A 25,430-nucleotide genomic window follows, 5' to 3' on the forward strand; every position below is an offset into this window, starting at 1 on the left:
ATTCTTTCTGCTAACAGCTATTCTCCTGAAGGCAATTTGAAATAGTGGTTCAGGTCGAAGAAGCCAAATAGTGCAAAGTGCTCTTGCTGAGTTAAATAAGCAGAGATTCAGAGGAAGATAAGTTGCCGTTTTCAGCGATGATGGGAATTACGAAGAGAAATAATTGCCCAAATTTTTACAGGTATACTTGAGTTTTGGCTGAATACTAGCTTGCACATGAAGTGGGTGAAATTCCACTTGGATGAGCAAAACAAGTATGAGGAAAAGAAAATTTACTGGGGAACTGTAAGTTGAGCTTTTCCCACAGCAAACAGAGGGAGAGGAAACAGTCATTTTCCAAACAGCTAATGTGAAGAAACTTCACTAAAGACTTTGGGAAATTCCATAGAAACCGAAGAAGTGTCATACCTTAGTTGTAGAGCTAAAATAACCTTTGATTAAAGGCTATTGTAAACATGCTCTAGCAAAGCCTAAAAGTAATTCTTAAAAGAATGTATATATATACCAAACTAGACAGTAGAATACTATGAAGAAAAAATGATAACATGAGCTTAAACAAATGTTTAGACTTTAAGTGAAAAAAAGGCACTAAAGGCAAAAAATAGCAATAAAAATATCCAAACAGAAGCACAGGTAAATGGTAGAAAAAAATTAACAAATTTTCAACAGATGTGAGATAAAAAGATTGATAGAACATACATTCAGTTGAATCACAGGAGGTGGGCCAGAGAGAAAAAAATATTTGAAGAAAAAATAGCTGTCTTATAGCTATTTTGAAAGCTATAAATGCTCAAACCCAAAATGGTCAACAAACGACAAATTATTAAACACAAAGAAATCAACCATGTGGAACATCATAATCAAATAGCTGCAATATTTAGAGCATTCAGAGAAAAATTGCGTATTACAATCCTGAGGACAAAAGAAAATTTGCAGACTTTTCATTACTAACAATGAATGCAAACAAAAATAGAATGATAGAAGAAAGAAAGAAAAAATGATATATATGTATATATAATTTTAAAGAATGTATATTTAAAATTTCTAAAACAAATAAAATCTAATTCAGGGATAGAGGTTGGGTCGGTAGATTAGTACTATTACAAATGTGAATTTTATTGCATCAATATTTATCAGGGTTATTGGTCTGTAGTGTAATTTTATTGGAGTGTCTTTATTTGGCTTTGGTTACAGAGTAATGCTGGCCTTATAAAATAAATTTGAAAGTGTTCTCTCCTCTTCAAGTTTTTGGAAGACTTTAAGAGGGTTGGAATGAATTTTTCTTTAAATGTTTGGTATAATTCACCATTTCTACTATCTGGTACTGGGCTTTACTTTGTTGGGAGGTTTTGGATTACTGATTCAATTTCCTTACTGATTATAGGTTTGCTCATATTTTCTATTTTGTCATTATTCGGTTTGGTAAGTTGTGTGTTTCTAAGATTTGTCCATTTCATCTAAGCTATCTAATTTGTTGGGGGACAATTGTTCATAGAATTCTCTTATAATCTTTCTTATTTTGCTAAAATTGGTTTTAATGTCTCCTCTTTAATTTCTGATTTTAGTTATTTGAATATTTTCTCTTTTTTGTAGTAGAATTAGCTAAAGGTTTGCCAATTTTGCTAACATTTTTAAAGAACTAACATTTGGTTTTGTTGATTTTCCCTATTCTTTTCTCTATCTCATATATCCCTACTCTAATCTTTATGTTTTTTTCTCTTTCTAGCTTTGGGTATAGTTTGTTCTATTTCTAGTTCATTAAGGTGTAAAATTAGAGTATTTATTTGAGGGTTTTATTCCCTTTGTAATGTGTTTACAGGTATAAATTTCCCTCTTAGCACTGCTTCCACTGAGTCCCATAATTTTGGATTTGTTGTGTGCTTTGTCTTTTGGTTCAAGATATTTTCTAATTTCCCTCGTGATTTCCTCTTTGACCCTTTTTAATTTCCGCATACCTGTGAGTTCCCAGTTTTTCTTTTGCTTTTAATATCTAGTTTCATTCAATCATGGTGAGAAAAGATACTTCATGTAATTTTAAACTATTAAAATTTATGAAGACTTGTTTTGTAGCCTAACTAATGGTCTGTCCAGACAATGCTCCATGTGTACTTGAGGAAAATGAGAATGCTGTTTTTTTGGGTGGAGTGTTCTATATATCTCTATTGGGTCCAATTGGTCTGTAGAGCTGTTCACATCCTCTATTTCCTTATTGATTTTCTGCCTAGTTTTTATATTCATTATTGAAAGTGAAGTACTTAAGTCTTCTATTGTTGTAGATCTGTCTATTTTTTTCCTTCAGTCCTGTGAACGTTTTCTTCACATATTTAGGTGCTCTGATTTTGGGTGCATATATATTTACAATAGTTATATCTTCTTGGTGAATTGACCTTTTTATTATTTTATAATATCCTGTTTTTCTTATAACAGTTTTTTACTTAAAGTCTATGTTGTCTGATATTAGTATAACCACCCTATTCTGGTTATTGCTTGCATAGAATATCTTTTCTTATCCTTTCACTTTCAACTTATATGTGTCCTTAGTCCTAAACTGAGCTCCCTGGAGACACAATATTGTTGGATCTTGTTTTTTAATCCATTCAGACAATCTATGCCATTTAATTGAGGAGGTTAATCCATTTATATTTAAATAATTACTGATAGGAAATGACTTACTATTGCCATTTTGTTAATTGTTTTCTACAGATCTTATAGCTTTTTTTGCACCTCATTTCATCGTTTACTGCCTTTCTTTGTTTACTTAATATTTTGCAGTGCTATGCTTTGATTCCCTTCTCATTTCCTTTTGTATATATTCTATAGATATTGTCTTTGTGGTCACCATAGGAATTACATAAAATATCGGAAAGTTCCAACAAGGTGTTTTCAACTGATAATTTTGATCACATACAAAAACTCTTCTCTTTTACTCTTTTATTCTCCCCACTTTATGTTGTTGATGTTACAAATTAAACTTTATATACTATATACACATTAATATAGACTTACAGTTATGTTTTGTGCTTTTATCTTTGACTTTTAACAGTTTTTTCATAATGTATCTCACTGTGGCTCTCTTTAGAGTTATCCTAGTTGGAGTCATTAAGCATCTTGTATTTGTGTATTCGTTTCCTCCTCCAAATTAGGGAAGTTTTCAAACATTATTTCTTTGAACAATTGTTTTGCCACTTTCTGTCAGTTTTCTCCTTCTGAGACTCCCACAATGCATATATTGGTCTTTTGAAGATGTCCCATAAGTCCCTTAGACTGTGTTCACTCTTTTTCATTCTTTTTTCTTTTTGTTCCTCAGACTCTATCATTCCAGAGACTTGTCTTCAAGTTCACTGATTCTTTCTCCTGCCTAATAAAGTCTGCTATTGAACCTCTCTCATGACTTTCTCATTTCAATACTTTTACCTGTAGCTACAGATTTTGTTTGGTTCTTTTTTTTTTTAATAATTTCTAGCCCTTTGTGGATATGCTCATTTTGTTCACAGTTTTCCTGATTTGTTTAGTTGTCTTTTCATCTTCTCTTTTAGCTCATTGAGTGTATTTAAAACAACTGTTTTAAATTCTTTGTCTAGTAAGTCAAAGGCCTGTGTTTCTTTAGGGTAAGTTTCTGGAGATTTATTTTGTTTCTTCAATGGGCAATGTTTTCATATTTCTTGTAATGTCTTGTGATCTTTTGTTGAAATTAGAGTATTTGAAAAAACAACCACCTCTCATAGTCTTTGCAGACTGACTTTTTGCAGGAGAAGATCTTAGTTTATCAGCTCAGCATAAAGGTTCTGCATCCTCTAAACCCTTTTCTTCCCTGGACCGGCTCATGTGTTATTATTCCAGATCATGGTATATATGGTTACTTTCAAATGGCTTACTTCCCTAAGAGTCTTACTCTGTTTTTTCTCAGGGCCTTAGATTTCTGTTGTATTTCTCCACCCAAAATATCTTGCCCCCATGCACCCATAAGACTGCAGACTCCCTCCAGCTCTAACGCATGGCATCTGCCACTGTTTTCAGCAGCCTTCAACCTGATATCCAAACCATGCCACTATTCCCATCAGTGATCCAGGTCAAGACAGAGGCAAGTTCTTAGGACAGCCCCTAGATAAGTCAGAACTTGGCAAGCGAGTTCTACTCTCTTCATTTGGTCCCAAGGGAGGAACTGGGAAGTGAGAGGTTCCCTCCTGACTGTACTGCACAGTATCAGGGAGTGGGTGGGACAAGGGTGAGCAGAATGCCATGAATTTTTTTACCATTTTAAATGAAGCTTTTTCTTGGCTAAGTGTTTGCTTGGTTATTACAGCCAGAACTTCCTAGTCTCTATCTTTATGACCTCACTTAGCTGGTAAATTCCTTTTAAAAATGATCATATGTTCAATATACCATAGAAAACCAGAGCTACAAGACATTTATTCTGAATTAGTTTCTTCATTTTATTGTCATAATATGTCAGTATGTCATTTAACCATTGAAGATGTTTATTTTTGAGAAATCACATTAAATTTAAGAAAATAATCTTTCAAGGATTGGAGCAAAATATATTATACAATAAGGACTTAAAATTATTTTGATGGAGAATTGGTAGTCCTTATCAAGTTGAAACTTCCTTCATACAGAAGAACGTAGATATTTAAAAATGTGGTAAAATGAGTCAACTCAGGATTAATCAGGAAGAAATAGACATCTTAATAACATGTCATTTATTTAAAACTAAGAAGTCAGGAAATTCAAGCATTGAAATCAAGGTGTCTTTCTTGAAATCAAATTTGCTATGTTATATTTTTATCGTTAATTGTTGGTATATTTAAACATAGTTTCTTTTAAAAAACTTAGGTTATGGCTATATGATACCAATATGACTAGATGATTCGGTTATTTCAATTGACTCAATATTGTAAAACAGATTATACTACAATGTTTATTTACTTTGGAAAGACAATTCAGTTAAAATGTTCAATCCAAAGGAAATATTCCCAATCGTCTCAATGGTTCCTTGAGAAGATTGCTAATGTAAATAGTTTTTCTTTTTATTCAAGTAGGCAAAACTGTCATCTCTTCTTTAATGATATGTAACAATTAAAATATCTTAAGCTCCAAATTTAATTTCTTCAAATTACTAATCAGAAAATTCACAACTATCAACTCAACACAATTTAAATATTTTTGAGTTTTGTTTTGTTATTTTTCGTAATATCTCTGGGTTGGACAAAATTAATTACAGGGTTCTAAATAAGGTTTTACAACATATTTTTCAATTTTATATTGCAAATTATTTAGTCATGTTCTAAATTAGAACAGAGGAAATGGTTCACAACTACTCCCAAAGTGACACTGATTACCTTATCTTAGGACAGTTCTCTGTATCCTCCATGACATGTTAAAAATATCCTTTTCCTGTATTTATCTCAGTACCTGATGACTATAGCTTTGTATTTGAATGCACACACACACTTACACAAACATAAAAATTATAAATTTTACCTCTTTTAGGAAAATCAGTACTCCTTCCAGACTTTAGATATTCTAGTGTAAAAGGGAGTCTTGGAGGTGTTATGTAATATGTCATCTCATTTTCAACTTTGGCCTCATACTTTTTGCTCCAGAAATACCTTAATTCTTGTAATTGTCCCTCTCCTTACCCTGACCCATATTATCTTTGCTGACTGGATTTTCCTTGATTTTCATTAACTTTTAAGGCTCAATCCAGTGTTATATCCTCTAGGAAACCTTATCTAACTCCCTTAACCACTCTCCCCACACAGACCCACAGATGGGTTAACTTTTGTGCCTCTCTTACTTCTCCCAAAATACCTCATACATATTCTTCAACATTGAATAAACCAAGCTCTATTGTAAATATTCATTTATGCACAGTCCCGTTTTTAAAGGGTTATATTTTGTGTTTAGAAATTATCTTTGTGAACTCGGTGCTTAGCACAATGCCTTGCATATAATAGAATAATAGACAATTAATATTTATTGAATTAATTCATCCATTTGTTCACTTTTCAGAGTCTATAATAACAATTCAGTGAAGCATTTCATTATTCCTAGATTCCATTTATTAAATGTTTTGAAATTATATATCATATAGTTATTTTTGACTAGCAATTTTCTTTCCCTGGGAATTGGAGATATTTTAAAAGCATGACAATTTAATCATTTTTTTTGTTTCTTGTTTAACCAAATTGTAGTCAGGTACACAACTGTGATTTGTGAAATTTAAAATAATGTGGCCACCTATATATATTTGAATACAAGCATCAGTGGTCTGACGTTAGATTTAGAGACAAATGTAAATTAGTAAGAGCCTCTCCTTGTTTTAATGTCTAATTTCAACATAGGTATGGCTTTGACTGCTTTGTTTAAATAAAAATAAAAATAATGTTTGTTAAAATTTTTTGAATACTACCTATAATTTACTTTCCTTGCTGTGTCAAGTCTCTCCAGAATCTTAAGTGGCTGTATTTGGAGAGAAGAAGGTTGACCATACTACATTTCCTAACACATCTGTAACACTTATCTTTTGTATTGTAAGGGAAATATCACCCTTTAACAGGAAAAAAGAACTGTTAGCACTATCTTAAACATTTCAAGATTTATATATATGTTTTACTAGTTTGAAAATATGGATGAAGCAAGATATGAACCCAAAAATCTAACTCCACAGTCATCAATCTATAATCACGATAAAAACCTGCCTTCATTCAGAACAAAATATGGAAAAATGCCTAGAAAGGATAATTTACACTGCTCTCCATTAATGAGGTAGATAGTACATACCCAAGGGGTTCAGTTTCCAAGAACTTGTCTTTTCTCCTCTTATGACTTCAAGTACAGCAATGTTATGTGTTTTGTCGTATGGTATGAATTTTCAAAGATGTTAAGTTACATAGTAGATATCTGAAATTAAAACTTTTTGAAGTACTGTTTTTTAGTACTTGACATATAGGAGAAATTAATTAAGCAAATACCTTAAGCAAACATTCAATTTTGGCTTGACTTGGAAATCATGCACAAATTATTCAGGAAGAAAAGAAACGTAAGAGGAAAAGAACCAGACACTTGTAAAATAATTTACATAGTGCTAATTCTCTATAAGAAAGTAATGACTTACTCTTCTGCAAGGATATTTAGTTGGGCTTTGTACAATAGAAGAAAATAATAACATAGCTAGGATCCTATAAGCTAATGGAGTCAACTTATTATTTAGCAACGTAAAAAGGAAGATCTGTTAACTTTTTGTCTTATGATGATTTGAAATCATGTGTTAGATACTTAATCTTTTTAAAAAATTTTTATATCCATGTCTTTTTTTTTTTTGCTTTTGTGGTGAAGAAGATTGGCCCTGAGCGAACACTTGTTGCCAATCTTCCTCCTTTTATTTTTTAGTCCCCAAAGTCCCAGTACATAGTTGTATACCCTAGTTATAGATCATTTTAGTTCTTCTATGTGGGATGCTGCCTCAACATGTCTTGATGAGCAGTGGGTAGGTCTGCGCCAAGGATCTGAATTGGCAAACACCGGGCCGCCAAAGTGGAGCAGGCAAACTTAACCACTCGGCCACGGGGCGGGCCCTAGATACTTAATCTTAACTAATAATTTTATTTCTCTCAGAATTAATTTGTTTGTTTCCTTATTTGGTAAAATTTTAGTTAGGTAGGCATTTGAGATTTGGTGCATTTTAAAATAATGCTACCATCTAAGGACAAATTCAAAACATCAATGTTTTCAAATTGTTAGGTGTTTTTTAAAAAAGTAAATTAGTGAGAACATCTTCCTATTTTAACATCTAATTTGCAGCACAGCCATTTCTCTGACTGCGTTTTTAAACTAAAATGTGTTCTATGAACCCTGACTTACTTTTACAGATATGAATAATAATCTTATAAGCATAGTCAACTTAATAGGAGCAAAAATAACTAACTTGAAGAATCATCACTTGCAGGATATAAGAACTGAGCCTTGAATTACTGAATCTCATGGTCTGTGCTCTATGTGAGAAAAATCCAATGCTCACACCTCAGAGGCAACTGCAGGTGTCACGCCAGCACATTGCCGTCAGCACATCAGCTGCTTGATGCCAATTCTTCTTGATGACGGTGCTCAAAAGACAGGGCTCTTCAAAGAGGAAAACTGCGTAGTGGCATGTCATGCACTGTTGGAGCTCATTTTTACTCTCAATGCCCAAATCCTACATTGTTAGAAAAACCTATGGATGCTGCACCTCAAGGGCAAATAGCCAATACTCCTAAAGAAAAAGAAGCTTCGGTATTTGTTTCTGTTGGAAGACACTTAATGCTTAGAGAGAAACAATTTTTCTCCAACTTTTTAAGATATTAGAATTACTTGGATTTATCAATTTATTTTGTTTGTAAGATCACTTCCTTCTCATTATGCCTTTGTCTATAAATCTTTTGCTCTACATTCTTGGACATGCTTCTTATCCTGCTGAGCTTTAAAAGAAATAGACTATTTAGGTTATTCTATTTGAGTAGTATCAAGCACAGTGCCATGTGTCATCAGTCATAATGAAAATTTTGGGAAAATAAATTTGAACTTCTTCTAATACTACTTTCAACTTATAGCATCACATATACTTAAGAAATGTGACTTGATAAATAGCAATGTTCTTTTTGCTACAAAATATAGGTTATTAATAAAAATCCAGGGGATGTTTTTACTATGTCTACTTAAAAACTATAACTCAGATGCAAGCTTCCTCTTTTCTCCCTCAAAACCTAATGTATACATTGGGTGGGAAATCATAAAATATTTGTGTGATACTTACTTTTCATGATCATCTGGATAAAATTATAGAAATATGCACATGTAGAGAAAAAGAATATAAGAATTTGATTTTTCTGCTTTAACTCAAAATTTAGCTGTTGGCCTCAAAATAGGTAGCTCATTTTTAAAATTATTCTACTCTAATTTCTAAGTGGAAAAGAAAAGAATATGAAAACATCAGAACTACTAACAGACATTCTACTGTAAAATATATTCCAATGAGATATTAAATTAAAAGTAAACAGGAATAGGAGTCCCACTTCTGCAATGACAGAATGAGAAGCTCCATGGGCCCATTCCACATTGAAACAACAATAACTGGTAGAAATTATATTTTAAAAATCACAAAAAATTAAAATTTCTGGAATCTGTCCTAAGGACATAGCATGTTCCATAGAGCAAATGAAAGATTTAGTCAAGAATATCTAAATTTTGGCAAGAACAGTAAGAATCTGAGGCATGTGAACCATATCTCATTCCCTTCTCTCCCTTAGCTCAGCATGAGAGAAGCTCCGCTCTGAGGAGACGTGGCTCAGAAGATGAAGCTCCCAATCCCCTCAGCTGCCAATCAAGGAATGTGGTATGACCAGGAGGAGCAGACCATGAGCACGTCTCATCTCCCTCAGCTCCAAGTTGCGAGGCTAAATTCATGGTGGTCCAGCCAAGAGCCAGGAGCTGTCTTACTCCATCCAAGTTCCAACTAATAGGGTGGAGGTTCTGCTGCAGGGGCAGCAGGCCAAAAAAGCAGAGACCTCCATCTCCTCTGCCCAAGCCAACTTATAGATCAAGGTTTCATCTTGGAAGAGGCAAGCAGGGAAGTCCAGAGGCTACTGCTCCCACCACATTCTCTGCCAGTTAAACGGGGTGTCACTCCAAGAGATGTGGGCCACCATCTCCATCCCTAGTCCTTGAGGTGTGGCTCAAGGAATTTGCCCGGGGGAAAAAGATTCTATAAGAAGACATTACTCCAAATTTCTCCCCAGAGAACTGACTTTATTTGAAACAGAGTGTGAGAAAGTTCAAGCCTGAAACTATCCTGGAAAACATGGAGATTTTTGAGGTAAGCAATGAAGTGGTGATTGGTAGTTCTACAAGAACAAAACAAACTACACTGTGGGCTAGCAGATCTCCCAGAGAGAACCAGGTCAGAATGGACATCAAAGGCTGTCCTCAAAAAAAAAAAAAAAAGCCCCTGCAAAGGAGAACAATTATAATAGGATCCATTTGTAAACTATTTATGAAGGGATTTATATCTCAGGTCAGTGTCAAAAATAATAAAGCAGTCAAGTGAAAATTAGTGGACACTAAAATCTGGACATCATAGCAACAGAGTCAAAAAGCTTATCAGAAAATCAGGAAAAGAAATAGCCAAAAAGAGCGCTACTAAAATCACCATCATCCAGGGTGACCATTGCACTTGTTGAAGGCGAACACCTTTTGAGGAGCAACATCATAAGCTTCATACTTCTGGGGAAAGAAACATCGCTAAAATAGTCTAGCCAAGTAACTAAACAAATGAACAGGCAATTATAAACAAAAACTGGCCAAGGAAAAGGATATCAATATTCCGAGTTGTAAAATTATTAGTTTTATATTTAGGTAGTAACCTAAAATTTCCAGTTTTGAACAATAACAAAAAATAAGATATATGCAGGGAAACAGCAAACTAAGACCTATAAATGGGAAGAAAAATAGACAGAAGAAATTTCTTGTGAGAGGATCCAGATATCTCATACAAACTACCAAGAAGCCGTTATCAATAAGTTCAATGAATTAAAGAAAACTATTCTTGTTTTTTTTTTTTTTTGAGCAAGATTAGCCGAGCTAACTACTGCCAGTCGTCCTCTTTTTGCCGAGGAAACCTGGCCTTGAGCTAACATCCATGCCCATCTTCCTCTACTTTATCTGTGGGATGCCTACCACAGCATGGTGTGCCAAGCCGTGCCATGTCCACACCTGGAATTGGAACTGATGAACCCCGGGCCAACGAGAAGCAGAACATGCGCACTTAACAGCTGCGCCACCTGGCCAGCCCCTGGAAACTATTCTTAAAGAAATAAAGGAAGACATGATGAAATGTGTCATAAACTGAGAATATCAATAAAGAGACAGAATGTATGAAATATAACTGAATGGAAATTCTGTAATTAGAAAGTAAAATAACTGAAATTAAAAATGCTCTAGAAGAGCTCAAGAAGAGTTTTGAAGTGGTATAAAAATAATCAGCACACTTGAAGAGAAATCGATTATGTAATCCAAAATATAGAGAGAAAAATAGTGAAGAAAAATGACCAGAGGCTCAGAAAAATGGAAACATTATTCATTACACCAATATACACAGAGTCCCAGAAAGAGAGAAAGAGAGAAAAGAGCAGAAAAAACATTCAAAGAAATAACGACTGAAAACTTGCTCAAAATAACAAAAAACATTACTATACCCATCAAGGAAGTCCAACAAACTTCAAACAAAATGAAGGCAGAGAAATCCACACCCTATCCATAACAACAAGAATTCTGAAGGCCAATGACAAAAAGAAAACTTTGGAAGCACAAAGAGAACAACCTACAATAACCCCACCCTCATAAAGCAACTCTTCATCAGAAACAATGGAGATCTGAAGGCATTAGGATCACATATTAAAATACTGAAAGCAAAAACCTGCTCCAGACCAAGATGGTGACACAGGGGATGCCTGAATTTCTCTCCAACCGTGGCACACTGAACATACAGTTACACATGGAGCAATTCACTGGGAAAGAAATCCAGAAACTAGTTCAGTGACTCTTATACATCAGGTGACTGAGAAAAACCCACATCAAAATGGGTAAGAAAGCCTGAGACACATTTCCGTCACAAACCGCACCTTTGGCACGGTGCCATACAATTGAGAAGGAATCCCCAACTCCCATTTTCGCTCTGAAGAGCAAAGAGTTTGGACTACACATTTAGCACCCTGACTTTTAAGGCTGCCACCCAAGAGATGAGCCCCCAAAACATCTAGCTCTGAAAGCCAATAGGACTTGAGTTCACAAGCCTCATGGGACTACAGTAAACAAAGAGGCAGTTTTTAACATGTATGCAATCATTTGCCATGGTGGCTGTTCCTTCAGGACTCTATGCAGAGGGAGCAGATAAAAATGCCCATCTCTCAGTCTTCCCGGGGAAGGGGATTGCCTAGTACTTTACAAACTGCTGCCTGAGGGTAGGGCCTCCAATTAGCATGCATCTAAGTGCTGACCGTGATCCTCCCTGGAGCCTGAAGGAGACAGTGAGGACTCCCCGCTCCCCCCATTCCCCTCTGGCTCACTCCAACAATAAAACAGTCATGAGCATCTCCCTGGAAGAACCTTGTCCAAATATTTAGCACCCCAACTTTTATGACCTCCATTCGGGGACTCCCAAGTCACCTAGCTATAATAGTTAACGAAATTCTCATTCACAAGTCCCACAGGACTATAACCAACAAAGGAGTTTTTAAAAGGTTGCAAGAGCAACCCTCACAACTATATACCCAGGCTAAATGAAAAGTGACCAGGCAAAATGTTCATCTCCCAGTTTCTCCCTGGAAGGGATGTGACTGCAAAATATCCCAACTGCTTTCTGAGGGGCCAGCCCCTAATCATTCTGCATCTAGGTGCTGAATGCAATCCTCCCCTTTGGGACACTGACTGGCCTTGCACACTCTCAACTACTGGGAGCCACTAAGAGCAAAGACAGCAGATGGGACAATCACAAAGATCTGAGAGGCAACCAGGAGCTCGGGTGGAGGTAATTGACTAGGTTCATCTCTTATCTTTAACAAGGTCTGACCTGAGAAGAAACTATTTGACTAAAGCCTAACCTGCTGGGGTTTTTATCACATCCTAAATGACCTTTGCAAAGGAAATACCCAGCTCCAGCTGGCTCTGTTCTTCCATGCGTAGAAATGGAAATACCAAATTCCATCTATTTCCCTGTAGCCTGCCATGTGAAAGAAGGAGAGTACCTAACTCCAGCCCACTCTAGCCACCATGTGCAACTACTTAAGGTGGGGGAGGTAGGAACAGAGAAGTATTTGTGAAATTGACAGTCCAAAGGCATAGGTTCACCAAAAGACTGAGATCTAATCATAGGACTATAGGATGCCCCCCTACCTCATCACCACATTGGTAAAGGCAGATTCACCGGAGTTCCTTTTACCCAGTACATCAAGCCCAGTTATAGAAAAAATATTACAAGGCATACTACGAGGTAAAAAACACAGTTTGAAGGGAAAGAACAAGCATGAGGACCAGAGTCACTATGGCAAGGATGTTGGAATTATCAGATCATTAATTTAAGACAACTATGATTAATTTGCTAAGGGCTGTAATAGTTAAAGTAGAGACCATGGAAGAACAGATGGGCAATGTAAGCAGAGAGATGATGGGGTTAAGATGATGCTATCCAACCACAGTATAACTCCATTGTAAGTCAGCATGTTAGTTTGCAGAATTGGATATGTCCATCCCCTAAACTATCGACTGCCAACCAAATTCTAAGATACACTAATTGGCATATAAAGCAGATGTTTTGATTGTGATGTTTTAATCCCTGGACATCTGAATAATTGTCATTTTATTCAGTGTTTCTATCCAAATAATATTCTATTGGTTTTATCTCTTACATTTCTCTTTTCCACGTAATTTTTTAATAGTAAATATGTGAAAACTTATAACAATACCTGTCATACAATTGTCATTAAATATTTATTGGTTTTATTGCTTTCTACTTATACGCACGACCTTAAAAATTCTATAAGTAGAAAATATATGGTACATAAATATTTCTAAAAGCAAGTGGCATCTAAGATATTAGTTCTCAGTAAAGTAATGAAAGAATCTACCTAGAATTATACAGCAAAATGCCAGTGCTGTGTGACTTCATTTTACATTTTTGCCTTTAATATAGTATGTATAATATGTATCTGCTTATTTTGAAGCTACTCTTCCCAAAATATATTTTTTTATATATTAGAATATCCTTTCCTATTTTTTTACAGATATTGTAAATGGTGATAAAATTATGTTTTGTTTTATAAAAAAATAATTCACATTTGATCCTGTGTCCAAAGTGGGAACAAACTCTTCAGTTATCTTTTAGATGAATCCAATTGTCTGTATTGCTTATGGCTCCTCATGAATACAGTCAAAGTAGGGGTTGGCCTGGTGGTGTAGCCGTTAAGTTTGCGTGCTCTGCTTCAGCAGCTCGGGATTCGCCAGTTTGGATCCTGGGTGTGAACCTAGCACCGCTTATCAAGCTGTGCTGTGGCAGGTGTCCCACCTATAAAAAAACAGAGGAAGATGGGCACGGATGTTAGCTCACTGCCAATCTTCCTCAAAAAAAAAGAAAAAGATTACAAAATTCTGCTTTATGAATGTACATGAAAGGTAACAATAATTTCAGCTATCAGACCACAGTCAGAATATCAAATACTGGGCTGCAATATAGGGAATCACTATTCTATGTGTGTCTCTGTTTCTACAAAGTTGTGTAGTTTTGAGCAAATCACCTAGTTTCCTTGTTGGTCCTTGATTTCCTTCTTTGCAAATTTTTGAAAGGTTTGTCATTTAAGATGCTTGTACTTATATTGTGACATAAATTTTCGCCTTTCAGCATTCTATGATGATTAAAGGAGGAGGAAATTGGGGGAGAGAAAATGTGAAATTTCATTTTTGATTCAATATAACAGTAAGATGAACAAAAGGAAAATGCAGTAATTCTAAATATTTTCAGTCATTTAAAATGTTAGCGATTCTTCAATATGATAGATTATCCATATTATTTCAAAATCCTTCCTTTTTATCCATTCAATTTGAAGAAGGGAAACATAAAATGCCTATGGAACTAGTGCTGTATTAAGATTATATTTCAAACCTACAATATCCAACATTATAAAAATATGATTTTTAGTTCTTTCACACAGGGGCTATGTATAGTTTATCTGTCTATTCATCACACTGCCTATACCAATATCTTGTAAATATCTTATTCATTCATTCAAAAAGTATTTAATGAGATCCTTTTATATGTCAAGACTATTTAATTAGATCAGAAATTAGTATGTTTGGTCTGGTTCACGACTTGATGTTGGAAATTTATAGGTTTAGAGTGACAACTCTGGGAAATAGGAATATAGGGTGGAATCATCTCCGCTGAGGATATTCAGACTAATATTCAGGAAGGGATGAGCTGTATGCAAAGTCACACATGTGGCAAGTTGGATAAATGAAAATTAAACCTATGTTCTGTGTCCAAAAGCTAGTCTGTCCATTAACCTTGTTGCCATTAAATGTTATTTCATATCCTGGAATGTTATTTAGAATATATTCCATCCAAAATAACTTGTGAATATAGTGATAATCAAAATTCTTTTTATCCGTGACAGAAAACCATTCAAAATGTCTGAAGAAAAGAAGTGAATTGACTGTCTCATGCAGATGAAGAACCCAACATCTGCAGCTGGAGGCACAGCTGTATCCAAGTTTCTAAAAAATATCATTCAAGGTGTCCCTTCCGCAGCATCTGTGAGCTCTCTCTTTTTTTCGTTGTGTTGGTATAATTTTCAAGCTGGGTCTTCCCACAGGTGGCAAAGACCACTCCAGCAAAATTCCGGGCAATGTCTGTGGCCTAATTTGGGTTCTGAGAACACTCCTGGTTACAGAGAATAGGATCATTCATATGTGAATTTTTTGTACTAGTAATTATGGAGCAGGGAAGCCCAAAAAGTGTGCTTGAAAAATCAAAGTTGTATGTCAGCTAAATATACAGACATAAACAAGAATGTAAAACATGAAGGCTGCCTATTGAGAGAAACCTTCCCAGGAAAATCTAGTCAAACCTTTCTCTAAGCTCTATTCATACTTTTACAGCACTTATATTGTATTACAATTTATTTTATGCCTGCTTCTCTTATAGCACCAGGAATTTTTTAAAATCATTGACCGTCTTTTATTGATGTTTGTGTGCCTATTTCAATGTTGCTTGGCATGATGTAAATTCTTCATTAAAGCTTCTGAAATAAATGAATAATTGATGTCATAGAATATTTTTGGATTGAAACATATCTTGAGATGAAGAAAATGTATAAAATATATAAAAATATAAATTTTTAAAAATCTTAGAAAGTGAATGTTAGATGTATTCTAGGCTTCTAAGATAACAGGAAAACATCCTGATAAATTATTTTATAATTAAAGTCTAATCACTCAGTTATTCAACAAACACTTCTTAAGTATCTATTGTGTTCCAAACACTGTGGAAGACACTGATTAAAAAAAACTATAGAGATAGACAAAATATTTATAATTTTAGTTGAGATTGATATTTAATATAATAGAAGTATTTGCCAAATAGTAATGGACTATATATACTATTGGACATATATTACAAGCAACTGGGCATGTAATCCAGCCTGGGGAGAAAGATAAGTTGTAATGTCAGGCATGCTTCATGGAGAAGGTCAGGAGAGGTTCAGAAAGGGCATTCCACACAAAAGGAATGACGTGTGAAGACTTATAATCATGAAGGAGCAAGACTTGTTTAGAGAGCAGCAGAAGGTGAATATTATTTGATTGTAAGGTATCATGAAGCTAGGGGGAAATATAAAGGATGGAGACATACGAAGTGGCTAAATTGTAAAAGGTTTTTCCAGCTTTATTAAGAACTTTGAATTTTATCTCGAAAATTTAAGAGAACCATAAAATGATTGTAAGCAGAGGAATAATGTAGCTGGGAATAACTGTCAGGAAAACTAATCTGGAGACAAGATGGAGAATAGAATGGAGATGTGAAAAATGGTGGGTAATTAAGTGAATTAAGTTAATTGCAATTCTGGTAAGAAATCGAAGGCCTTAAAAAAATAAGAATGGTGAGGCAGGGTTCAATTTAAAAGATTCTTAGGATACATAAGCAGTAGGATTTAGCGGAAACTTCAAGGAGAAGAAACAAAGGGTGAAAGATTGAGAAGAGTGTGGGATCAAAAAATGACTGCTTTTTATTTTGAAATAATTACAGGTTGAATATTACATCTTCTTGGTAGAGTGACTATTATATTATTATGGAATGGCCTTTTTTGGTCCTTGGTTATTTTATTTGCTTTGACTTTATATGATATTAATATATAGCCACTCCTGTTTTCTTTTAATTAATATTTGCATGGTATATTTTTTCCAATGCACTTATTTTCAAGTTAGTTCTATCATAGAATTTGAAGTGAGTTTCTTCCAGACATTCTCTACTTGGGTTATTTTTCTTTTTAATCTACTTTGCCAAACTCTGCCTTTTAATTGGTGTATAGACCATTTTCATTTCAGGTAATTATAGATATATTAGAGCTTGAGTCTTCCGTTCTTATTATTGATTTCTGTGTTTTTCCTCTGGTTCTCATTTCTTTGTTTTTCTTTCCTTAACTTTCTGTGGGTTATTCAATATTATTTAGAATTACATCTTGTTTTATTTATATCTTTATTAACTATATTGAGATGTAGTTAGCATTTCATGAAATTCAAGCATTCAAACAGTACAATAGAATGGTTTTAACATATTCATGGAGTTCTGTAATCATCACTACAGTAAATTTTTCAACATTTTCATCACCCCAAAAAGAAATCCTGCACATTTTAGCAGTTACTCCTGATTTTCCCCTCTAGCCCCAGGGATCCGCTAATCTATTTTCTGTTGTTATAAATTTACCTATATTTGATATGTCATGTGAATGGAATCATAGTATATGCAATCTTTTGTGACTGCCATTTTTTTAAGTGGCTTTCCACTTAGTACAATGTTTTCAAAGATCATCCATTTTGTAGCATTTATCAGACTTCATTCCTTTGTATTGCTGAATAATATTCCAATGTATGAATGTACCACATTTGTTTCTTCATCAGTTAAGGGACATTCACGTTTTTCATTATTCTTGACTGTTATGAATAATGCTGCTACAAACATTTGTGTAAAAGTTGATATATAAATTCGTATATTCATTTGTCTGGTAGATATACTTGGGAGTGGAGCTGCCAGGTTGCATGGTAACTCTGTTTCACATTTTGAAGAACTGCAAAACTCTTTCAAAATTAGCTGCACCATTTTACACCCCCCAGGAATGTATAAGTAATTTACTTTTTCCACAACCTCACTAGTGCTTGATATGGCCTGTTTTTTGAAAATATTGTCATCTTAGTATGTGCCAGATGGCATCGCATTGCACTTTTTAAACTATTTTTTGTACAACTTTCATTTGAAGCGTGCAGTTCAGAGGTGCTGGCCTGGACAAAGAGGCTTCTTGGGCTAGGCCGCTTATTGTGACAGAATCCCTCTTGCTTTTGCCCTAAGGACCACTTGGTTTTTTTGGGAAGAGAGGAGTCTCAGGCTCCTGGGGACAAAGAGGCTTCCTTGGCTGGGCCACTTATTGTGGTGGGGATCCCCTTTGCAGGTGTTGCCCAGGTTCATCTTCTAGTAGAGGAGGAGGATTTCAGACCAGTAGAGCCAAAAAGACTCCCCAGGCTGGACTGCTTGTTGTGGCAGGGCTCCCCTTCCTTCTTTTGCCAGTCCTTTCTGATGTCTCTGGGTAAGAGAGGGGGGTTTTCAGGCCCAAAATTAAAGACTTCCTAGAGCAGCCCCTGCCTACGGCAGTATTTCTCAGTGTATGGAGGGCGAGTCTTAGGCCTTGCTGGGAAGGAGAGCACTTCCTCTGGCCACTTATTGTTGGCCAATCTATCCCCCTTGCTTGTTATGCAGGGCTCACCTGGTGTTTCGGGCAGGGCTACCATTCCATCAGGGGGAAGAATGAGCCAGCTTGAGTTGTCTTCTGTCGCTAGGTTGAGGACAAGGAAATTCTGGGTTAGAGTCACTTTCTGCCATTGTGTGAGGGAGATACAACGTGCCCTGCCTCTGTGTTGTTTCTTCAGTCCTGGGGTCACAATCATTTTGCCTACTTTGTACCATCTCCCCCAATTCTACTTTGGTTGCCCTGTTATTTCTAGGGTTTATGTTTGTACTTGGCAGATGCAGGAACATGGAGAAATGAGGCTATATCATCAAACTAATATTTAAAGATTACATTTGTTTAATTCATTTAAAAATAACCATAATAAGACAGAAAGTAGAATGATGGTTGACAGGAGCTGCGAGGAGGGGGGAATGGTGAATTGTTATTTAGTGGATATGGAATTTCATTTTAGGAAGATAAAAAAGTTCTGGAGATGGATTGTAGTGATGGTTGCACAACAATATAATTGTATTAATGCCACTGAATTGTACACTTAAAAATGGTTAATATAGTAAGTTCCATGTTATGTATACTTCACCTCAGTAAAAATAACAGTAATAGACTATTTTGTATTAATATAAATAAATTACATTTACATAAATAATATATTTAATGAAATAGATTATCATTGCCAAGATAAAATAGTAGTAATAAAAGTGGCATTATTTTACACTTTTGCTAATTTTAGAAAACACAAGAATATAAAAGCACACATTCCACTAGCTGTCAAGGCAATGAAGTCATTATACATCATATAGTTACTAGAAAACTCCACCCTACATTTGTAAAAGAATGGCAATGAGGGGCTGGCCCCATGGCCCCGTGGTTAAGTTTGCGCGCTCCGCTGCAGGCGGCCCAGTGTTTCGTCGGTTGGAATCCTGGGCGCGGACATGGCACTGCTCATCAAACCACGCTGAGGCAGCGTCCCACATGCCACAACTAGAAGGACCCACAATGAAGAATATACAACTATGTACTGGGGGGCTTTGGGGAGAAAAGGAAAAAAATAAAATCTTAAAAAAAAAAAAGAATGGCAATGAAAAAGGAAAATAACATCTTAGTATTATTTGAATACAAGTTTGACCTCTAGGAGCTCCTAAAAGGGTCTCATGGACCCTCCAGGGGTCCCCAGATCACACATCAAGAACTTACACTTTAGTCTGATAGATTCTTGGACTGGTTGGATCCACAATTGAAAATTGTAGTGAAGGTTCTGGTGCCCAGAGTGGGTACATAGCATGAAGAAATGAAGAAACTTAAATGTGGGGCCTTAGTAAAGTTTTTATTTGTGTCTTATAACAATTGTTCAGAATACAAAAGAGACCAAATTAAAAAAAGTCAAAAAACAAATCCTGGTATATAGGTGGTAGAGGGTGTCAAACTGGATTGCTTATCTATTGGGGAACCCTCAGCCGCTAGATAGAGTTGTCAATACTTTCCAAACACTTTTACCCTGAAGGAAGCAGATGGACCCTTATCATCTCTAAGTCTTAAAGTATTTCCTATATTCAGGGAAGGAAGTAATTAACATATTATTCCTCAGTGAATTATAAGTGGCTGCATTAGCCAAGCAGATATCAGTCGGGGTGCTCCTTAACTGTTAATGAGAGAAGCCTTATGCAGCAAGGAATAATTACTCTTGGGTAGCATATAATTTTGTAATGAAGGTTATGTAAGTGAGAGAGCCTTATCCTGTCCTATGAGATATAAATGCTGAATATTAAATTAACCTAGGTCTAAGAGATATTGACACAAAGGCAATAGTACATGAATTATATAACAGATTGAAATATTTATCAGATTCTAATTTTCAAAGAAGATTTAGTGAATGTTTTCTCACTCAAAATAAAATCATTTCGTGTAGAATTTTGAAGGGACAACTAATTTATTTTACTTGCATATCTTTGGTGATCATTTGAGTAATACAGGTAACCTCTAGGAATATCATTTATCTCAAGAAAAGTACAGTGTTTCTCAGCAAAACTTTGGGCCAAAAAAAAAAGTAATTTTAAGTTAATACCATGGATAAGGAAGAAAATAAATGTATTAGTAAAGTGGTTGGACTGCTCTGCTAAAGCTGGTGTTTTGTTTTAATTAATTCTCATGAACAGCATAAGGTGAAAAGGAATTTTACAAATTATACTATTAGCCTTTACGAGGACATCTAATATTAAAGGGATTCTATTCATATGTGCAGAAAAAAGTGAAATCATTTGGATGTCACCTGGAGATTGGATAGTGTATAGATATCACCAAGAAAAAAAGGACAACTAATTTAACTATGTTCTTTCATTGTAAATGATCTGTTGTTATAGGGAAATTTGTAGCTATTACTAGTCTAGAAAATATTCATTTACCCCTCTCCCTGTGTGATCTATGACAACTAACTACAGAGAAGTACAGTTAATTCATGTTTCCATTGCAACAAGGAGACAAGTTTTGACATTGAGGAAATTGAGGAGTTGGCCATTTTTCCTAAGTCTAATGAATGGATTTATTCTTAATTTTGAAATTTCACCCTCACTGACTTTTTAGCAAAATCTTTTTGCTAAATTTTGTTTTCTTTAGGTTAAATATCCCCAGAGCCTTTGCCTATTCTTTCCTCATTCTTTGATGACTCTTCCCTGAAGACATTTTAACTTTTGATGTCTCACTTATCTGTTACCTTTCTGATTTGGAGCTAAATTTTTGCTAAAAGAGAAACTTATGTTTGTGGTTTTTTGTTTTTGTTTTTTTGTAATCTCCTCCCTACTTGATAATAATGAATTTACTGTCAACAACTGTTTGTAAGTCTTTTTCCTGTATTTCTAAGGCATGTTTCTTCCACTCAAAATTGGACACTTGTTGCCTTGTACTTCTTTGTTTCTGTATTTTTTAAACCCAAGTACATGTATCCACAATAAAGCTTGTCTCATTAGATTTGTCATAGAATTTTCTCTTCTACATAATATATTTCAGATGCTCCTAGCTTCCTCTTCTTTTTCATATTCTATAAATGTATTCATCCGCATTCTTGCTAAACTTGCTCTCCCGAACAAGGACAAAGGCAATGCTGTGTTACACACAGTGTGGATTCAACCTCTGGTTGAACATTAGTGAGTAACCACCACTAGAGTTGTAATCATAGATTAACCAGAGAGATATCTGTTTGTATGCAGTATGCAGTATGATTTATGATTATGTATGCAGTATGATTTAATCTAGCTTTTCTTAGTCTGGTAGGAGGCTGGAGAGGACTATAATTTCCCTTGTTTCTTTACCCAAAATACAATACTTTTCTCTACTTTCCTACAAGTTTGAAGATTTTTATTTGTGCTGGGATAAGAGAGTAGGGGGGTATCAGATGTTGGGATGAGCAGGTATCTTTTGTAAATGATCCATAGGTGATTCTGTCTGACAAGTACTGGTTTAGTCTACCTTTCTTCATATTCTTACATACATTTTATTATATATAGTTAGCTCTTTTATTGAGGTCTGCAATAATAAATGATACTAACTTCTTCCCATTGTATTTAACAGTTACCAAAAATTTTATTAGTGCACTCTATCTAATTTTTAGGCTTTCTTAATGTAAAATAAATTTTAAGAAGGATTTTAAGAAAAGTATGTAAATTATAATTAAAGGTTAAAATAGTTGATGAATAAATCACTTGAGAAATTAATTTGAAAATTAAAATAATTTGAAGAAGATACATTAAAAATTATTTATAAGAATATTCACCACTCTGGAAGATTATTTTCTTCATTGCCATTTGGGATAGCATAAGAGAAAATAAGAATTTCAGTAAAAGGTGAGAGAGAAAATAGCATAAAGCGTATTTGGAAAAAGAATACCCAAAAACTTCTCAAATTTGATGAAAAACATTCATTGATCTACACATCCAAGAAGCTCAAAGAATTTCAAGCAAGGTAAATTTAAAAAGATCCACTTAGACACATCATAGTCAATCTTCTAAAGCACAAAGGCAAAGCTAGAATCTTGAAAGCAGCGAGAAAGAAGCATCTCATCACACACACGGAGTCCTCAATAAAGGTAACAGCTAATTTCTCTTACTCAGAAGTCATGAGGGCCAGAAGGTAGTGGGATGATGTATTTAAAGAATTGAAAGGAAAAAGAAACTGTCAACCAAGTATTCTACACCCAGCAAAATCACCCTTCAAAAATGAAGGAGAAATTTAGAAATCCAAAGACAAACAAAAACTGAGAGAATTCATTGAAAGCAGGCCTGCATCAGAAGAAATACTAAAGAATGTACTTCAGGCTGAAATGAAAGGATAGTTGACAATTATTCAAATCCACATAAAGAAATAAAGGGCATTGATAAAAGTATCTGAATAGGTAAATATGAAAGACAGTACAAATGTATTTTTGTAACCCTTTTTTTCTTTTAATTTGAAAGACAATGGCATAAAGCAATGATTATAAATCTGTACTGAAGGTCATAAATATAAAAAGACAGAATTTTCATCACAATAATAAGAAAAAGGAGAGGGGAAGAAATGTAGCTTTATAGGAACAAATACATTTTTTTCTTTGGTAAGGAAGATTGGCCCTGAGCCAATAGCTATTGTCAATCTTCCTCTTTTTGCTTGAGGAAAATTGTCACTGAACTAAAATCTGTGCCAGTCTTCTTCTAATTTGTATGTGGGATGCTGCCACAGCATGGCTGGAGAAGCAGTGTGCAGGTCTGCGCCTGCGATCTGAACCTGTGAACCCTGGGCCACCAAAGCCAAGCAAGTTAACCACTATGCCACTGGCAAGTCCCAGGAACAAATATTTTTTGCATACTATTGCAGTTAAGTTGGTATTAATCAGAACTAGATTGGTATAAATTAAATTATTAATTATAATCCTCAGGGCAGCCATGAAAAACATAATTCAAAAATACAGCAAAAGAAACAAGGGAATTAAAATTTCACACTAGAAAAATATATTTAACATTTAAAAAGCAGCAATTGAGGAAGAGAAGAATAAAATGCATATAAGACAGAAAATAATGCAAAATTGCAGACGTAAATTCTAACTTTCCTATTATTACATTAAAGTTAAATAGATCACTCCCATCAAAAGACAGCAATTGATAGAACTGATAACAATAAAAACAACAAGAAAAAACATGATCCAACTATATGCTATGTAAAGAATACATATTAGATTCAAAGACACAAACGTTGAAGGATGGGAAAAGATGGAAAAAAGTATACCATGCAAACCATAAACAAAAGACAGTTAGAGTGGCTATAACCATAACAGACAAAATAAACTTTAAGACAAAAGTTGGCACTAGGGACAAAGGACATATAAAGATAATAAAAGATTCAATCCATCAAGAAGATGTAAACATATAGGCATGTCACAAAAGGGCCACAAAATACATGAAGCAAAAACTGATGAATCAAAATGAACGATACATAATCAGAAATACAGTTGCAAACTCCAACACTCCATTTTCAGTAATATTTAGAAGTATTAGGGAGAAAGTCAACAGGAAATAGAAGACTTGAAAAACACTATAAATCAACAACACCTGACATCTATAGTATACTCGCTTAAGAATGGCAGAATAAACACTCTTTTCAGGAGATCATGAAGTATTCTCCAGGACAGACCATATTCTAGGCCATAACATGCCTCAATACTTTTTAAATATTTGAAATCATAAAATCATACAAACTACGTTCTCCAATGACAATAAAATAAAATGTCAAAAAAACCAGAAGGAAATTTGAGAAATACACAAATAGGTGGAAATTGAAGTAGATATTCCTAGATAAAAATTTAATCAAAGAAGAAATTACAGGGAAAATTAGGAAATCCATTGACATGAATTAAAACAAAACACAACATACCAAAATTTGTAGGATGTAGTGAAAGCAGTGCTCAGAATAGTGTGTATCTGTAAATACCTCTATTAAAAAGGAAGAAAGAGGGCCGGCCTGGTGGTGCAGCAGTTACACGTGCACATTCCGCTTCAGCAGCCTGGGGTTCGCTAGTTGGGATCCCAGGTGTGTACATGGTGCCACTTGGCAAGCCATGCTGTGGCAGGCATCCCACATATAAAGTAGAGGAAGATGGGCATGGATGTTAGCTCAGAGCCAGTCTTCCTTAGAAAAAAAGAGGAGGATTGACAGAAGATGTTAGCTCAGGGCTAATCTTCCTCAAAAAAAAAAAAAAGAAGGAAGAAAGATCTTAAATAACATATGTATAGACAAGGATATGTAAACGCATGTATATGTATGTATATGTGTGTACACACACACACACATATATAGAAAGAGAGAGAGAGAGAGAATGGGAGAACAGGAATTGTTATCAGTGACTATACATAACAGTCCAGGAATTTTTTTTAAAACGTGCAATTATGGGGCAATAATAAGCAAGTGACTCAAGTGGAGGGAGAGTTCTTTTTTTTTTTTTTTTCAGATGGGAGATATTTCATCTTACCTTTTTATTGTGGCAAATAATACATAACATGAAATGTATTCCCAAGAAACTTTTAAGTTACAGCCCAATATTGTTAACTATATGAACATTGTTGTAAAGCAGATCTCTTGAAATTTTTTGTCTTGCATGATTGAAACTTTGTATCTGTTCAATAGAAACTCCTTACGGTCCCCTCTCCAAGTCCCTGAAAAGCACCATTCTACTTTCTGTTTTGATGAGTTTGACATTAAGATATCATGTAAGTAGAATAATACAGTTTGTGTTCATCTGTGCCTGGCTTATCTCACTTAGTGTCGTGTCTTTAAGATTCATCCACGTTGTTGCACATAACACAATCTCCTTTTTTACAACTGAAAAATATTCCCTTATATGTCTATTCCACATTTTCATTATCCATTCATCCATTG

The sequence above is a fragment of the Equus asinus genome, chromosome X (assembly GCF_041296235.1).
Source record: "Equus asinus isolate D_3611 breed Donkey chromosome X, EquAss-T2T_v2, whole genome shotgun sequence".
In the NCBI taxonomy this organism is placed as follows: Eukaryota; Metazoa; Chordata; class Mammalia; order Perissodactyla; family Equidae; genus Equus; species Equus asinus.